The sequence below is a fragment of the Mustela lutreola genome, chromosome 2 (assembly GCF_030435805.1).
Source record: "Mustela lutreola isolate mMusLut2 chromosome 2, mMusLut2.pri, whole genome shotgun sequence".
NCBI classification, from domain to species: domain Eukaryota; kingdom Metazoa; phylum Chordata; class Mammalia; order Carnivora; family Mustelidae; genus Mustela; species Mustela lutreola.
Genome location: NC_081291.1, coordinates 206,730,399 through 206,745,161, shown reverse-complemented (window position 1 = coordinate 206,745,161; position 14,763 = coordinate 206,730,399). Strand labels below are relative to the sequence as shown.

Genomic DNA, 14,763 nt, shown 5'->3' with positions numbered 1-14,763 from the left:
AATAGTACCAGAAAAACCCAAACCCTCTATGTATACATTATTTCCTTACTCTTACTGCCATGAAAGAATTTGAAGTCCAGAGTGGAAAGCTGAACAGTTAGGTGCAAGTTTTACTCTTGATTTCACTGTTTCCTAGTCATTATTACCTGAAAAACCACCTAATGGGCCAACTTCTTTTGAGTGCTTCCCATTTACAGACTTATTTTCTTTCTTGTTTTTTTTTTTTTCTAAATTTAATTTTATATTTTCAGTGTACCAAGATTCATTTTATGCATTTTATGGCTAGTCCAAGGTCGTGCAATACGTGCCCTCCTTAATACCCACCATCAGGCTTACCCAACCCCCCACCCCCCACCCCTCCAAAACTCTCAGTTTGTTTCTCAGAGTCCACAATGTCTCATGGTTTGTCTCCCCTCCAGTTCCCCTCAACTCACTTTCCTTTCCTTCTCCTAATGTCCTCCATGCTATTCCTTATCAGACTTCTTACTTTCTTCAAGCTCTTTTTCTTCTTCAGAAGTTTTCCCTACTTTCTTTGATCAAAGTACTTGTCATCTCTTTATTTTTGGAAAAATTCTCATACTCCATGTTTATATTCTTGAATTCCCTGACTTCATTTCTTTCCCCGTCCTTATTCTATTTTTTCTTTTTTCTCTTTTTTTTTTTTTTCTTTTTTTAGTTACTGAGTCTTTTTGCTAAGAGTGAGTAGTCTCTAATTCAGCAAGTTTATAGGGAAGTGGGTCAGATCCTAGGCAACCGTCTTGATATTCAAAGTTTTGTTTTTTTTTTTTTTTAAAGAAACCATGTCCTGCATGATGTCATGCTTCACTCTGTTCAGCATTCTGTGTACAAAATCAGGTTCCTTTTACCTTTTCCATCTGCCACGGCACCTGCTTTCACTTCAGGCCCCCTGAGTTTGTCACTTCAAAATATATACACTTGCTACTTACCCCTTTCTCCAACATAAAGACACACCCAGTCTCATGCATGTTCCAAGAATTTTTGGCACAGCTGAGCCTATCGGTCAAGAGAACCAACAGATGGGGAAATCAGGAAGAGCTGGGCATCAGAGAACACCCAGCACCCGTGGCAGGTCTCACTTCACTGGGTTGTCACCATGGGATTATGGTTAGGTTGGAGCTAGTGTGCCATCAGGGAGAGCCCATTGGATTTAATAACCAAAATCTGGAAGCGTTAAAGCCAGTGTTTATTTAACACGTAATGTGTAGTAGACACTGCGCTCTTTACACGCCCTCTTTTGCTTGAGCTCACCGTCCTCCTGAAATAGACCTATCATGTCACCCGTGAGAAAACTGAGGCTCACAGATTAAGGAACTCACCCAAGTTTCATGTACTCAAGCTCTCTTTAAATAAAGCCTTTCACAGCATGGCTTTTCTCTTCTTTTTAAAAGATTTTATTTACTTAGCGCGAGCAGGGGCAGGGGCAGAGGGAGAGAGAATGTTCAGCGGACTCTGTGCTGAGCACGAGCCTGACGTGGGGCTGGATCCCAGGACACTGAGATCATGACCAGAGCCGAAACCAAGAGTTGGATGCTTTACTGACTGAGCCACCCAGGTGTCCCTCATGGCAGAGTTTTTCTTAAGCTGACTTTTCGATATTCATGGCTTTTCCTTATAACAGCAGGAACGTAATACTTGATGAGTCTATTCCAGGCCTAACATTCTGACGAGGCACTAAGCAAGGGTGTGGAGAATTGGGACTCCAAACAAGGACTCCTCTTAGAGATGAGCAGTGCAGATAAATGCATGGTCTGAAGGAACTCCCGTCAATGTGGTGTGCCTACTCTGGGGTTCCTTGGAGCCAAATGTCCGTCTCAGGGGTTAAGAGGAGAAATTTAGGGCACCTTCGTGGCTCAGTTGGTTAAGCAACTGCCTTCGGCTCAGGTCATGATCCCAGGATCCTGGGATTGAGTCCCACAGTCAGGCTCCCTGCTCAGTGGAGAGCCTGTTTCTCCCTCTCTCTTTGCCTGCCACTCCCCCTTTTTGTGCTCTCTCTCTCCCCCCCTCTTTCTGTCAAATAAATAAATAAAATCTTTTTAAAAAAAAAAAAAAAGGAGAAATTTATCTTGGCAGCACACACAACTCAAGCACAAATGTGGGCCAGGTGGAGGGGATGCCCTGAGATGAGACTACCACGTCCTGGGGATCAGGACTGTTCCCGCTGGTATTCTCATAATTTCTTCCCATTGTCTTTTTTTGGGTTTGTTTTTTTGCATAAATGACTTCTGAAATTACAGTTTATACTTTGCAAAAGAAAAAAGGCCATAACAAATTATTTTAAATCAACTAAGTGACTAAAAGAGGTTTATTTGGCTTACAACTGACAAAATGTTGAGAAGAGTTGCTAATACAAGTATCGCTAAATATGCTAACAATTATGATTAACTGTTTATTTGTAAATGATATAGTCAATTATGGAAAAAAAAAAACAGCTGCAGAGAAATCCAAATCTGAACAGTTCTGTAAATCAAATCATTAGCTTTTCTCTAACAAAGTGTGTGTGGGGGGTAACTAGTTCTTGGATGAATTTTACTAAAACATTAATGTAACACATTCTATTTTACAAATTAGTTCTATTTCACATAAGCCTCACACCAACCTTGTTTTTTTTTTTTTTTTTTTTTTAAAGATTTTATTTATTTATTTGACAGAGAGAAATCACAAGTAGATGGAGAGGCAGGCAGAGAGAGAGAGAGAGGGAAGCAGGCTCCCTGCCGAGCAGAGAGCCCGATGCGGGACTCGATCCCAGGACCCTGAGATCATGACCTGAGCTGAAGGCAGCGGCTTAACCCACTGAGCCACCCAGGCGCCCCTCACACCAACCTTGTAAATTGTTAGCCCCATTCTGTGGATGAACACACAGACTTTGAGAGGAAAAGTGGATTCTCTGACCCCACAACATGATTATGTGGCCAAGCTATTAAACTCAAGAACCTAGATTTGGGACTTCTTTTCAAATATGAATTTTTTTTTTTTTTTATTAAGCCTTTGTGCCTTTTAGGGAAAAGAGAGAGGTTTATCTCAGACATCATTTACCATGCTAATTGGTAAAATATTTCATTTCTAAAAAAACTCATTGTCATAGCCATACAGTTCCCCCTTAAGATTCAAATAAAAGTGTTAACTGTCTAAATAGGAAATTGTTAAATGAGGGGGGAAAAATGCCAACTTGTGAATCTGTTTAAAAATGTTGCTGGGCCATCCATGATGCAACTGCAGGGTCCTTTTAATTTTTAATTACAGAGATATTCTAGAAATTTGTTTCAGAATATGTTTAGTTCATATGTCTTTCAGCTGAGTTATGAAGAGTGCTGCTGAACAGTTACAGTGAACACACCATAACTTTGAATTAAAAACTACGCGAATACATTTTTCACTAAAAATAAAAACAAAGATGTGGGCTTGAAGATTCATGTAAAAGTGGTTGCATTCAGAATGCTGCTGGTAAATCTTTTGAATGACCTTACTCTCTTAAAAACTGAAGGTGGAACTTCTCGGTGACCAGATTATGATTAACAAAAACAATCAAGCCCGAAGTCTTAAGCTGATCCAGCAGGGTGACTCATGCTTCTTTGTCATCCTCCCACGGCAGCAATTTGTTCCAGTGAATGCTAGTAACAGGCATTATACCCTGTTAATGCTAACATGTAGGAGTCAGTTGCAGGTAAAAACCCCTATCACGATTAGCATTAACAGCATACAGCCTACAGCAAGCCTCCAGCATTCAGAGGATGAGGCATAAAGAATTTAAAACCACAGATTTCCCCTTCCTGGTCTGCGCCACCTGCAAGAGAGAGAGAAATGGTTGTGTGTGCACACATAGTCATAAAGCTGGAGTGAGGGAATATAAATCTGAAAGCAAAAACAGTCTTTATTTTCCTTTTAAGACAGAGAGTGAGCTCACTGAATCCCAGGAAGTAATTTATTGAAAAGGGTAGGGAAACTGGCGATTAAAAGGCATTTTTACCTTTAAATGTATTTGAGGACTATTTTCAAATCTATATTTTAAATTCGGAGTTATTTATGCATATGTGTTATGTTCTTTTAAAACAAAACCAAAACAACTCTTCAGAGTCACCACATGCTAAAATGTAAAGAGGCGACCCTTGAGTTCTGACAGTACGTTTTTGATTTAAGTTTTACCTGGGAACTAGATCATTTAAGTAAAAGGCCAAAACATTCAAAATAGTGTTTTATGATTTGTGAAAATTAAACCTGAATTCACCTGGTTTATAAAGGTCAGATTCGGGCTAGATTTTTATTCTGTAGTAAACAGTTGAGGCTTTAGCTTTATTTATTTATTTTTTTTTTCAAGAGGTGTGGTATACGCAGTGGGGTCCCTCTTTTAATGAATCCATCATTAAATGGCCCCATTTGCTCTTTAGAGATTCCCGTGGGGAAAGCACCACCCAGTGGCTTTGGTTTTGATCTACGTAAAGGAAGTATGACTTAAAAAGTACTGTTTCTCAAACTTCTTGTCTTCAGCAATGAGTGGAGTAAGAAAAAAGAAAAAGATGAATTTGCTACTTCCTGTTAGAGTCTGATTTTACTCTCTCAGATAAAGTGACATTTCTCCCACAAGCTTCTGGTTTCAGTGTTACTATAGCAGAACCTAGAAGTTAGAGTACCATTCAAGTATGTGGTCTCCTCCATACAAGAGGGGAATCACCTTCTCTTTTATTTAATCATGAAACCAGCTAGATGTAAAAACTGTGATTAAGTTCAAAAGAAATTCTAAAGTAAAAAATTCCCCAATGAATGTATTTTGACAGGGAAGAATATCGTGGTTTGGAAATTTCCAAACCAAGGAAATATATCATTCTTACTGATAGTAATTTTTTTCTTACCTTTGCTTTTTTTGAGATGAATTAACTTAAAGATGAAGAGCTTTGAATTAAATGATGTCAGTTGAGGATTTTAATGCCTTTTACAGATTTTTTTTAGTCAATAAAGACTGTAAAAATAACTTTCCCCCCCTACCCATAGTGCCTTAGATATAGTAAATACTCCATAAATATTAATATCCTTATGTTGGTTCTTCTCCAACCAATATAATTCAAACCTTTTTTAAAGAGCTTTTTCTAATTCATATTAAAGGTAAATAGCATACTTATTCCACCCACACATTTTCTTCCTGTTCTTTAAAGATGACATCTGAACACAGGTATTAAAAAAATGCATTTAGTATAATAGTTGGATTCTTTTTTTTTGTCTTTCATCTTTTTTTCACAAATTGATTAGAGTACTCAGAAAAGTGACAAATGTTTTTCACAATGTGCTATATACTGTATTAAACATTCTAACACCTTTCTTTTTATTGGCTCAGACTCTGAAGGTATGCTGAAATGAAAAGCATCATGGGGTCTTCTGATCTCAGTGCTCAAGCAGAAACTGTGGTACCATGTATCTAGACAGACTTCTCAGGCACGATGAATTCCTAAAACTGCAGAGAATGAGCAGTTTGACTCTACTACAAAATCGTAAATCCCATTAAAAACAATGAGAGATGAAAAACATTAACCCCAATAAACAGAAGGAGAAAATATCCGAGAACAGCTTTTTAAAAAGTATGTTCAGTAGACTTGTAGACAATCCGATTGGCCAGAAGGCCCATGAGTATTGAAGTTGAGCTCACTCTCAGTGTTTTTGACGAGGCTTGTTAACTAAGTTAAGCAACGACAGAATTGCTCTGTGTCTGAACGAAAACTAGTGATCACAGACAACAAAGGCTGGGCTAATAGCCAAGACACTGGGCAGAAGATGCTGTCACAAGGCAGTGAGGAAAGAATACAGCCACCCCACCGGTAGAGTGGTAGGACACGAATTGGACGTAATTCTAGACCCAGCAATCAATAGCCACAGCTGCTAAGCATTTGTTAAGACTGTGACAAGCATAATTTCCAGTGTTTGGCAATACATGAGAAATTTGTCTGGATCACACAATATAAATTAGAGCAGGAGTCTTCACGAGGGTGGTTCTGAAGACCTGCTTCAAAACCCCTCACTCCACAGTACTTGTAGGCCCACATCCATTGTCAAGATAAGCTTTACTATGGCACAAATCTAGGATTTCAAAGTAATTGAGTGTCAAAACCGTCCCTTCTCACCTTAGATAAAAATCTACCAAGGTGAAGCCCTTGGTATATGCTAGATAAATAATAGTACCAGATATCTTTCATCATATGGCAAGCCTACTTTTCCTCTGGTAGTAAGAACTGAAGGGAGCACTCTGGGGAAAATTTTCCTCAAATTAAGCTTTCCTAAAGGATGATTTTTTTTTTTTTTTTTTTTTTTTGAGGAGGGCCACATGATTTCAATGTTATCTTTTTAAAAATTATTTATTTTTTAAAAATTTTATTTATTTATTTGACAGAGAGAGATACAGCGAGAGGGGGAACACAAGGAGAGGGAGAGGGAGTGGGAGAAGCAGGCTTCCCACTAAGCAAGGAGCCCGACGCAGAGCTCGATCCCAGGACGCTGGGATCATGACCTGAGCTGAAGGCAGATGCTTAACCGGCTAAGCCACCCAGGCGCACCCCCCCCCCCATTTTTAAGTAAGCTCTGCACCCAAAGTGGGGCTCGAAGTCACAATGCCAAGATCAAGGGTTGCGTGCTCTACCAACTGAGCCAGCCAAGTACCCCAATCCTTTAATTCTTACCTTACTGATTTGCCAGGAAAGATGGTATCAGCTATATATTCAGAACAGAATATGTCCTAAATTTGTCACTAAGGATCTCTTTTCATGATGAATTATAAGTTATAGCCTTCCACAATTGTATATGCCTGTATATTTTCCCATTTTTCTTATTCCTAGCACCAGCTACTTAATATTCGCCTACCAAAAGAACTGCATGTCATAGAATTTTCTTTTAAAAAAGAGTCACAGTGGTTGAATTTCATAACTCAGCCATCATGAGTTTATTGATCCTGAAATGTGCAATTAATTGGAAACTATTTATTTGTTGTTATGAAGGGAATGTACACCAATTTCTGCTAAAAGGCATGATCCTATATTGATGGAGCAGTACAAATTCTCATCCAAAGCCATTTTAATGGATGAAAAGAAATTATGTTTTTGAAAATTAAAATGGTTAAATGCAGATAATTTCTTTGAAGTATTTCCCACATTTATTTAATTTTCTTATATACCAGTAAAAAACACAAGCATTAAAATGGAATTCAGTGTTGATCCCTATTTGGATCCAATCACTACAAGTGACTAGTGACTAATTGCCTAAGAAAGCATATCTGGTATTCCCCAGAAGTTACTCTGATTTCTTATATTTGGAAGTTGCTGTTTTGGCTTAGGTCATGATAATAAGCAGTGAAGATTAATGCAGGTATGTGAAGATCCAGATCCTGAGAAAATCTGGAACTGTCATGGTTAATCTTTGGAATGACAATTTCTTGATTACCATTTTGACCTAAGGTCAAAGGTGGCTGCCAACATGATCCCTCAAAAACCTGCCCCTCTAAAAATTCTACATCTGTCATAATGCTTCCCTTCCCTTCCACTTAGTCTGAATTTCTTACCACTAGTACCATCCTTGGGGTGAGAGAAGGAAGTTGGCTGGCAAGGTTTCCGGTAAGCTGTTGTTGAAATGGAAAGAAGTTGTCTGGAGAGGAAGGAAAAGGTTGAGTTGAAGCCCCTCCCATCGGCACTTGGACTTAGTAGGTGAGTTAGCTAGTCATCTTTGGAATCAGAGATAAAGGACTGAGGAGAGAGGACTCAGGGTGGGAAAGTTTTAGTGGGGACAAAGAATGATTTAGAGGAGAGATTAGGATATACTCCAAATATTTCAAGAGCTCACCCTCTTCATGTCCAGCCTAGAACAGTCACAGATGATTTAAAACAGTAGCACCTGACTGTTAGTTCAGCCCTCTGTGTTTGAACTTCCTACATGGTCTAAAATCTCCTAGAAAGTGTATTCTTTCAGTAATTCTTCATAAAGACCTTTAGTATTGTGACAAAAAATATTCAAGTGGCTGGTTTTCTAAACTGTTTATTTGTATGAATTTTTAAAAATCACGTTTTCTGTAGAATGTGATTATTTTATGTTACATCTCAGTAACTGAGTTTTAAGATTTTATTTATTGAGGTAGAACAAGAGTGAGAGAGAGAGGAGGGGAGCACAAGCGGTGGGAGCAGCAGGAAGAGGGAGAAGCAGGCTCCCTGCTGAGCAGGGGGCCTGACTCAGTTCTCCATCCCATGGGACTTGGGAACTATGAACTGAGCTGAAGGGAGACACTTAACCGACTGAGCCACCCAGGTGTCCTGTCAGTAACTGATTTTAAAGCTAAGTCAACTTCTGTGCTGTCAGGAAATGGGCAAAGAATATTATGTTTCCTTTTGAATTTACCCAAGTTCCAGCAGTGAAAAGTGATTGATCGTGTGGCCTGCTACTGACTGCGGTTGGAAGTAGCACCTGTCTTCCTGTCTTCAAAAGCACAGAAATGCATCTTCTAAAAGTAAAATGGATTGTTCTGTCAGCGTCACCCATATCCTGACCTCTTGGTGAATGCTAAGATCACTTTTTATATCATTAACTTTTTTCTTACATTTAAGAAAAATTCTCTGTATAAGCCATTGCTGGGGAAAAAATGACCAACTCTTTATGTCATCTGCTTTCACAAAAATCTAACATCCTTTGATAATTCTAATTAGGAATTCTTTTTATTTAAAGATTTTATTTGTTTATTTGACAGACAGAGATCACAAATAGGCAGAGAGGCAGGCAGAGAAAGAGGAGGAAGCAGGCTGAGCAGAGCCCGATATTGGTCTCGATCCCAGGACCTGGGATCATGACCTGAGCCGAAGGCAGAGACTTTAACCCACTGAGCCACCCAGGCGCCCCTAATTAGGAATTCTTTAAGGAAAATACTATTTCTAAATTAAGAGCTCCTGCTGAAAAGACTGGTTTGCATGCAAGACTGCTTTAATACAACATACCTTTCTGTATCTTGAAATACAGAAAATGAATGTTTCTAAAGATATATGCCAGTAATGATATTAATACATAAAACTAAGTGTGACACACTTTTGAACTCTCTCCGAAGAAAACCAACGTGGAATTCATAGGATCACTATGGAAACGTCATAATGAGTGGCGTTTAACTGTGAATGTACAAATGAGAAAGAATCTGGACCACAGAGGATTATTCTGCTTTTCCCAATTTTGAAGATTTTATTTATTTGTCAGAAAGAGAGAGAGAACACAAGCAGGGGGAGCAGCAGGCAGAGGGAGAAGCAGGCTCCCCACCAAGCAGGGAGCCCGATGTGAAACTCGATCCCAGGACTCTGGGATCATGACCTGAGCTGGAGGCAGGCGCTTAACCAACTGAGCCACCCAGGCGCCCCTGTTTTCCCCAATTTTAGAACTAGAAAGTTTTTGCTGAAACCACTTGTGATCTTATGTCCAAGCTAAGCAGCCTTCCCAACAGCCAGTGTTAATACCTTCACTTCTCAGATAAGAATGTGGGAGAAAATAGGTTAGAAGCATCTGCCCCCAGAGCAATTCTGTGGAGTAAGCAGGAGGAGGTCCAGAGCCAGCCCGAGTCCAGCCCCCATCCTGAACCAGTGTGTCACAGCGGAGGGCCTTCCTCACTACCCCAACCTCCTGCCAGCTCAGCTGCTGGCCCGAAACGTGGGGAAAATGTTACCAAACCAACCTGGATAGAAACAACGGGCAGGAAGGAGAGAGCTCAGGAGGGAGATGCATTCTTTTCTTCTAAATCATGGCCATTCGTTCTCCTTTCATAAGTTCTCCAAAGCTTTTCCACATGCCTAACCACTTAAACGTTTTAATATATTTCCACAAGAGAACTGTAATAATTTTCTTTTTTTGTTTATAATTTATTTTCAATATCCTTCCCCTACCCCTATCCCCAACTTCCCAAGGGAAAAAGGAGACATGATGGCAGTTAGCAACTCTGAACTGCTCTGTCATCCTTTAAAGAGTTACCTTTTCTAGAGACCTCCTCCTCTTCCATTTGAGTTCACAGTGTTTGTTCTCAGGGTGGAATTTCTAGAAAATGCCTTCTTTGGAACACACTATGGGTAACCTCTTTGTCCATTACATGTACTAGGGCCCGTGTGTCTGGCATCCTAGGAAAAGTCTTCTTTTCTATTTCTATGAGCCACAGTTTACACTTCTCTATTTACACTTCTCTACACGTGATCATGGCTTCAAACAAGGGGGAATCTGTGTACTGGGAACTATGTCAGAAAAACTGAGCAAGTTCTGGGAACAAAAGGTTTGGTTTTGCCTGTTTAAAAGTTTTCTTATGATATATGGGAATACCCTGGTACAAGGCATACACCATACCCTTTATTACTTACATCCCCACAGTGTTCTATTCAGTGTCTTAACACACCAAAAGAGGGTCATGTTTGGTACTCCTCAAGGTGTCTCTAGATGTGTGTCCTAAGTACACTTAGGCACTGTCTACCTACTTAAATTGCTTCTCAGATACGGGCTTGCTCACCTTGCTTTCTTTCTTTTTCTTACACACAGTGAACTCCTGGAGGCGGGGCTCTCTTCGGGTCCTGGTGTGACCCTCTCTCTCTGCCTCACACCATGCTGTGATTTTCTCTTGTCTCTTCCTCAGGGCTGAGGTATCCTTGAGGGCAGAGACAGGGTCCTACCTCAGAGCTTGATACATGGCTAACACTCATTAGTTCTGAGAGTAAATGCTTGAGATACTTCAAAGGCATTTCTGTTTGCACAACTGGCTTGGCTCTGGCACTGGAGCAACTCAGTGAGATTGAATTAATATGCAGATTTTTGGAGAACTAGTATCATAGAAGCTTATAAATGTGGAAATACACTAATGAGGTCTGGTGCTACTCCGCAGTAGTAATGGACTACTTACGTTTGGGGGATTTCAGGCTTGGATCTCCTTCCATAAAGCATGGCCATTATAGGATAAAGCTGGAGGATACTACCAGAAATAATCATCTGAAGTTATGGGTAAAAATTAGGTTCTTGTTTTTTAAAACCACCCTTGGATGTAATAATATGTGTTTTCATTTCATTGTGGAGGAGTGTGCCCTCATTCTTAGGAGACATGTGCCCAAGCATTTATTTTATTTATTTATTCCATTATTTTAAAGATTTTATTTTTTATTTGACAGAGAGAGGGAACACAAGCAGGGGGAGTGGTAGAGGGAGAAGCAGGCTTCCTGCTGAGCAGAGAGCCTGATGCGGGGTCGATCCCAGGACCCTGGGATCATGACTTGAGCAGAAGGCAGATGCTTCATGCCTGAGCCACCCAGGTGCCCATGTCCAAGCATTTAGAGGTGAGATGCCAGCGGTGATTCAGACACCAACAGAGAGAGAGAGATGGATAGGGACAGAGAGAAAGAAGGCTGATGTGACAAATGTTGTGAGTCTAAGTGGAAGGTCTTGGAGTGTTCCTGCTCTGCTGTTTTCAGCCTGCCTGGGTTCCTTTCTTGACCCCAGCAGTGTTCCTGGCTGTGTGATATTTGGCAATTTAACTAAACTCTTTACGTCTTAGTTGCTTCTTTAAAAATGGAGATAGTGACAGAACTTACTCAAAAGGTCACTGTGAAGATGGAAGGACACAGTGAACGTGAAACACTGAGGATGGGCGCTAGGCTCCTAGTCAAGGCTCAGTGGATGCTGGTTGCGGTACTAGCGGCATCAGTCGTGGGTCGCTGCTGAGGGCCTGCAGGTACCTGTCCGGCTACCACCTTGTCATTTGAAAAGTACAAGATACATTTACAACTGTCCGACTGAATCACTATGTAAATTAGAGGTTATCAACAAACACAAGTCAAAGGAAAATAATTCTTTGGTATCCTAATCTCCAAATCATAAATGTATACCAAAATGTTTCCTTAGGAGTTTTCTGAAGTGTCTTATTAGTTTTTCTTTGGGTTAAGGAGACAAAAAAAAAGTGTGTTAGGAAACTCAAAAACTCTTTACAACCAAACAAGTATTCACCTTGTCAAGAACTAGAGACCATTTGTACCTATACCCTTTACAAATTGAATTTATATCTCACTTTCCAAATTGGTTTCTTGAAATATGCAAGGTTATACATGTATACAAACTCATTGCAAACACTTATATGGGTCTCTGGGCCAGGCACGAGTTGGACTTCTTATTCCTTAGACCGGCTTTGGGAGTGAGTTAGATCATCCTCCCCTCTGATCCCTGGTGGCCCTGAGGCTCAGACAGGGCAGTGATCTGCCACAGGTTAAAGAGTGGGTGGGCAGGGGCACTGGAGAACACAAACTCAAGCAGCCTGGCTCTGGCGTCCATGCTCTGAACCACTCTGCTGGCCCGAGGGTGGCCAAGCACAGCATTTAGTTAGGATAGCCAGGAGCTTCCTCTGCTTCCTCTGTGTATAGAACATTCTCATTATGGAGACTTACACAGATGTCATCGTCGTGTGTCATTTTGCCTTATTCAAACACCAGTTGCACAACTTCACTAAATCAGCTGTTTGATACTCTTCACTCATCTTTCTGCCCTTGCCTTAACCCCCATCTGCCAAACGTGGATGCTGTTTTTCAGAACTGGGCACTGTTGGTACCAAATTGGCACAAATCTAAATTTTAAACCATGCTACTGGACTGCTGTGAAGTTTGTTTTTCTACCTAGTACGTCATCGTGTGTCGGGGTAGGAACTGTGCCTTTCGGTTCTCTGTTCTTGATGTTGCTGAAAGTCTGGTGAGCAGGGATGCTGAATCGCTTAGACGTGCGACGTGTTACTTTGAGGATAAGTGTGCTTTTGGCCCTGAACTGGAAACCCAAAGACAAGACTGATGGGACAGAGCTTCCGTGTTTCATGGTGGGTGAGAATTACACAGCAGTCATCCCGTTAAAAGTGCTATTTTCCTTACGAGACTGAGATAAAGGGAATACATTTAAGAAAGAGCAGAGTCAGTGCAAAGGTGGGATAGAGAGAGGCTTTTAAAAAATTTAAACATCTATCCTTGAGAAGAAGGGTTTCACAATTTTCTTATTCTATCCAATTTCAGCCAACATGTGGCAGCTTTGAAGGTCAGTGAAAGACAACCATACATTCTCCAGTCAATGATCCTGGTACTTACTTACTCTGAGTCTCTTTGGACAGAGGATATGAATTCACTGAGTCCAGCTGCGCCTTAGAAGATGTATGAAAGTGAAGTGAGGTGGTAGTCATGCTGGGGTCATAGAATTTCTTCATCAGATTAAGGGACTTTAGAAATGACTCAAACCCAGCCACCCATTTTAGAGATGAGCAGAACGAGGCACTGAAATTTGCACAGAGGTGGGACAAGAATCCTACCATGGTTCTCAGGCTGGTGCCCTTCCCATAATACCAGGCTTATGTGCTGTGGGTTCCAGGCATACCACCAGAGCAGTAAAGCTATTAAAATCAGTAGCTTCAGCTATGATTCACAGCTGGTGACTCATAAAAATGTAGAGATGCCAACTAGTCAAGGACAGAGGTGTTCTGTCTAGGTGTGAGGTAGAGGCTCCGCACGCCACTCGCCATCATTCAAGCTATTTACTTCCACTGGCTTCAGAACACGGATTATGAAAGTCCACCCCAAGAGGGGTCACAACTGAGATTCAAGGAAGCCTGAAGCCCACTGCCATGAATGCAAAATTGTGTGTGAGGATGCGTGTATATTCTCTTCTTAAAATTTCTGAGCAAAGCACAGACAGCTTCCATTAGATTTCAGGTAGGGAAAAGGGGGCTTAAGAACGAATACTCTAGAAACCTCCTTGAGGTTTTATGGCAGATCTTGGTCATGACATAAAACAGCTGATTTAAAAAAAACAAAAAACCTATTTGAAAGTTGAAACCGAGGAGGGCTTTTCGGGAGTGGATTTTTTGATTCACAGAAGACTGACTTGAGCTATGAAGAAAGATGAAGGTTATTCATTCTCCGTGTTGGCCATGGGAAAGTAAAGGACAGAACTCACAGCACATCCGAACTAGCTGAAGTAGTATTTCACTGCAGCTGACGTGCCAACTTGCAGAGCAACGTACTGTTAGCCCTGTCCACCTCTTGGATTTTTAAGATTCATGAGGGCAGGGCTGTCCTTTTGTCATCTCCTGCTGACTTCTCTCCAGCAGCCAGCATGGTGTTTGGCACAGACAGAACGCGATGATGGCCTTCCCGTGCAGGGAACGTGACACTGAGAGATTCTGTTTTTTTTTTTTAAAGGCCACTAAGTTATACTTTTTACATAGGATTAGTCAGGTAAAAAACAGAGTAGAAGGGGCGCCTGGGTGGCTCAGTGGGTTAAAGCCTCTGCCTTCGGCTCAGGTCATGATCCCAGGGTCCTGGGATCGAGCCCTGCATCCTGATGCAGAGAGCTGCTTCCTCCTCTCTCTCTGCCTGCTTCTCTGCCTACTTGTGATCTGTCTGTCAAATAAATAAATAAAATCTTAAAAAAAAAAAAAAAAAAAAACAGAGTAGAAATCTGTGCAAATGCCACTGTTCTGCCTTGAAACGGGTCTCGGCCAGCGCTCATGTTTCTCTTTCTTGATATGTGTGGTTAGGAAGCTCTGTTCTGTGGTCAAGGTGAGCGACTGGCCGTGTGGGGGAAACCCAGTTATTACAGACGGTTAAGGAGTAGCCCGTGCAACAGAAGTAATTACTGAATGCGCTTGGGTCCTCTGACGAAATCATGGAGGCAACAAAGTCTGATGGAAATGAGCCTGAACTGACAGGGCTTAATGTCCCAAGTCCTCCCCAACCCCCAGCATCCCACATCCCA

General features: G+C 41.1%; 1 long non-coding RNA gene across 1 annotated transcript; it reads right to left on the bottom strand.

Moving 5' to 3' along the window:
* Positions 1-2,305: 2,305 nt before the first annotated feature.
* On the bottom strand, positions 2,306-8,708 carry LOC131825276 (uncharacterized). Its single transcript, XR_009351189.1, has 2 exons — positions 2,842-8,708; positions 2,306-2,617 (listed from the first exon to the last, which is right to left on the bottom strand). It is a non-coding gene; the product is annotated as an uncharacterized LOC131825276 (long non-coding RNA).
* Positions 8,709-14,763: the final 6,055 nt, after the last annotated feature.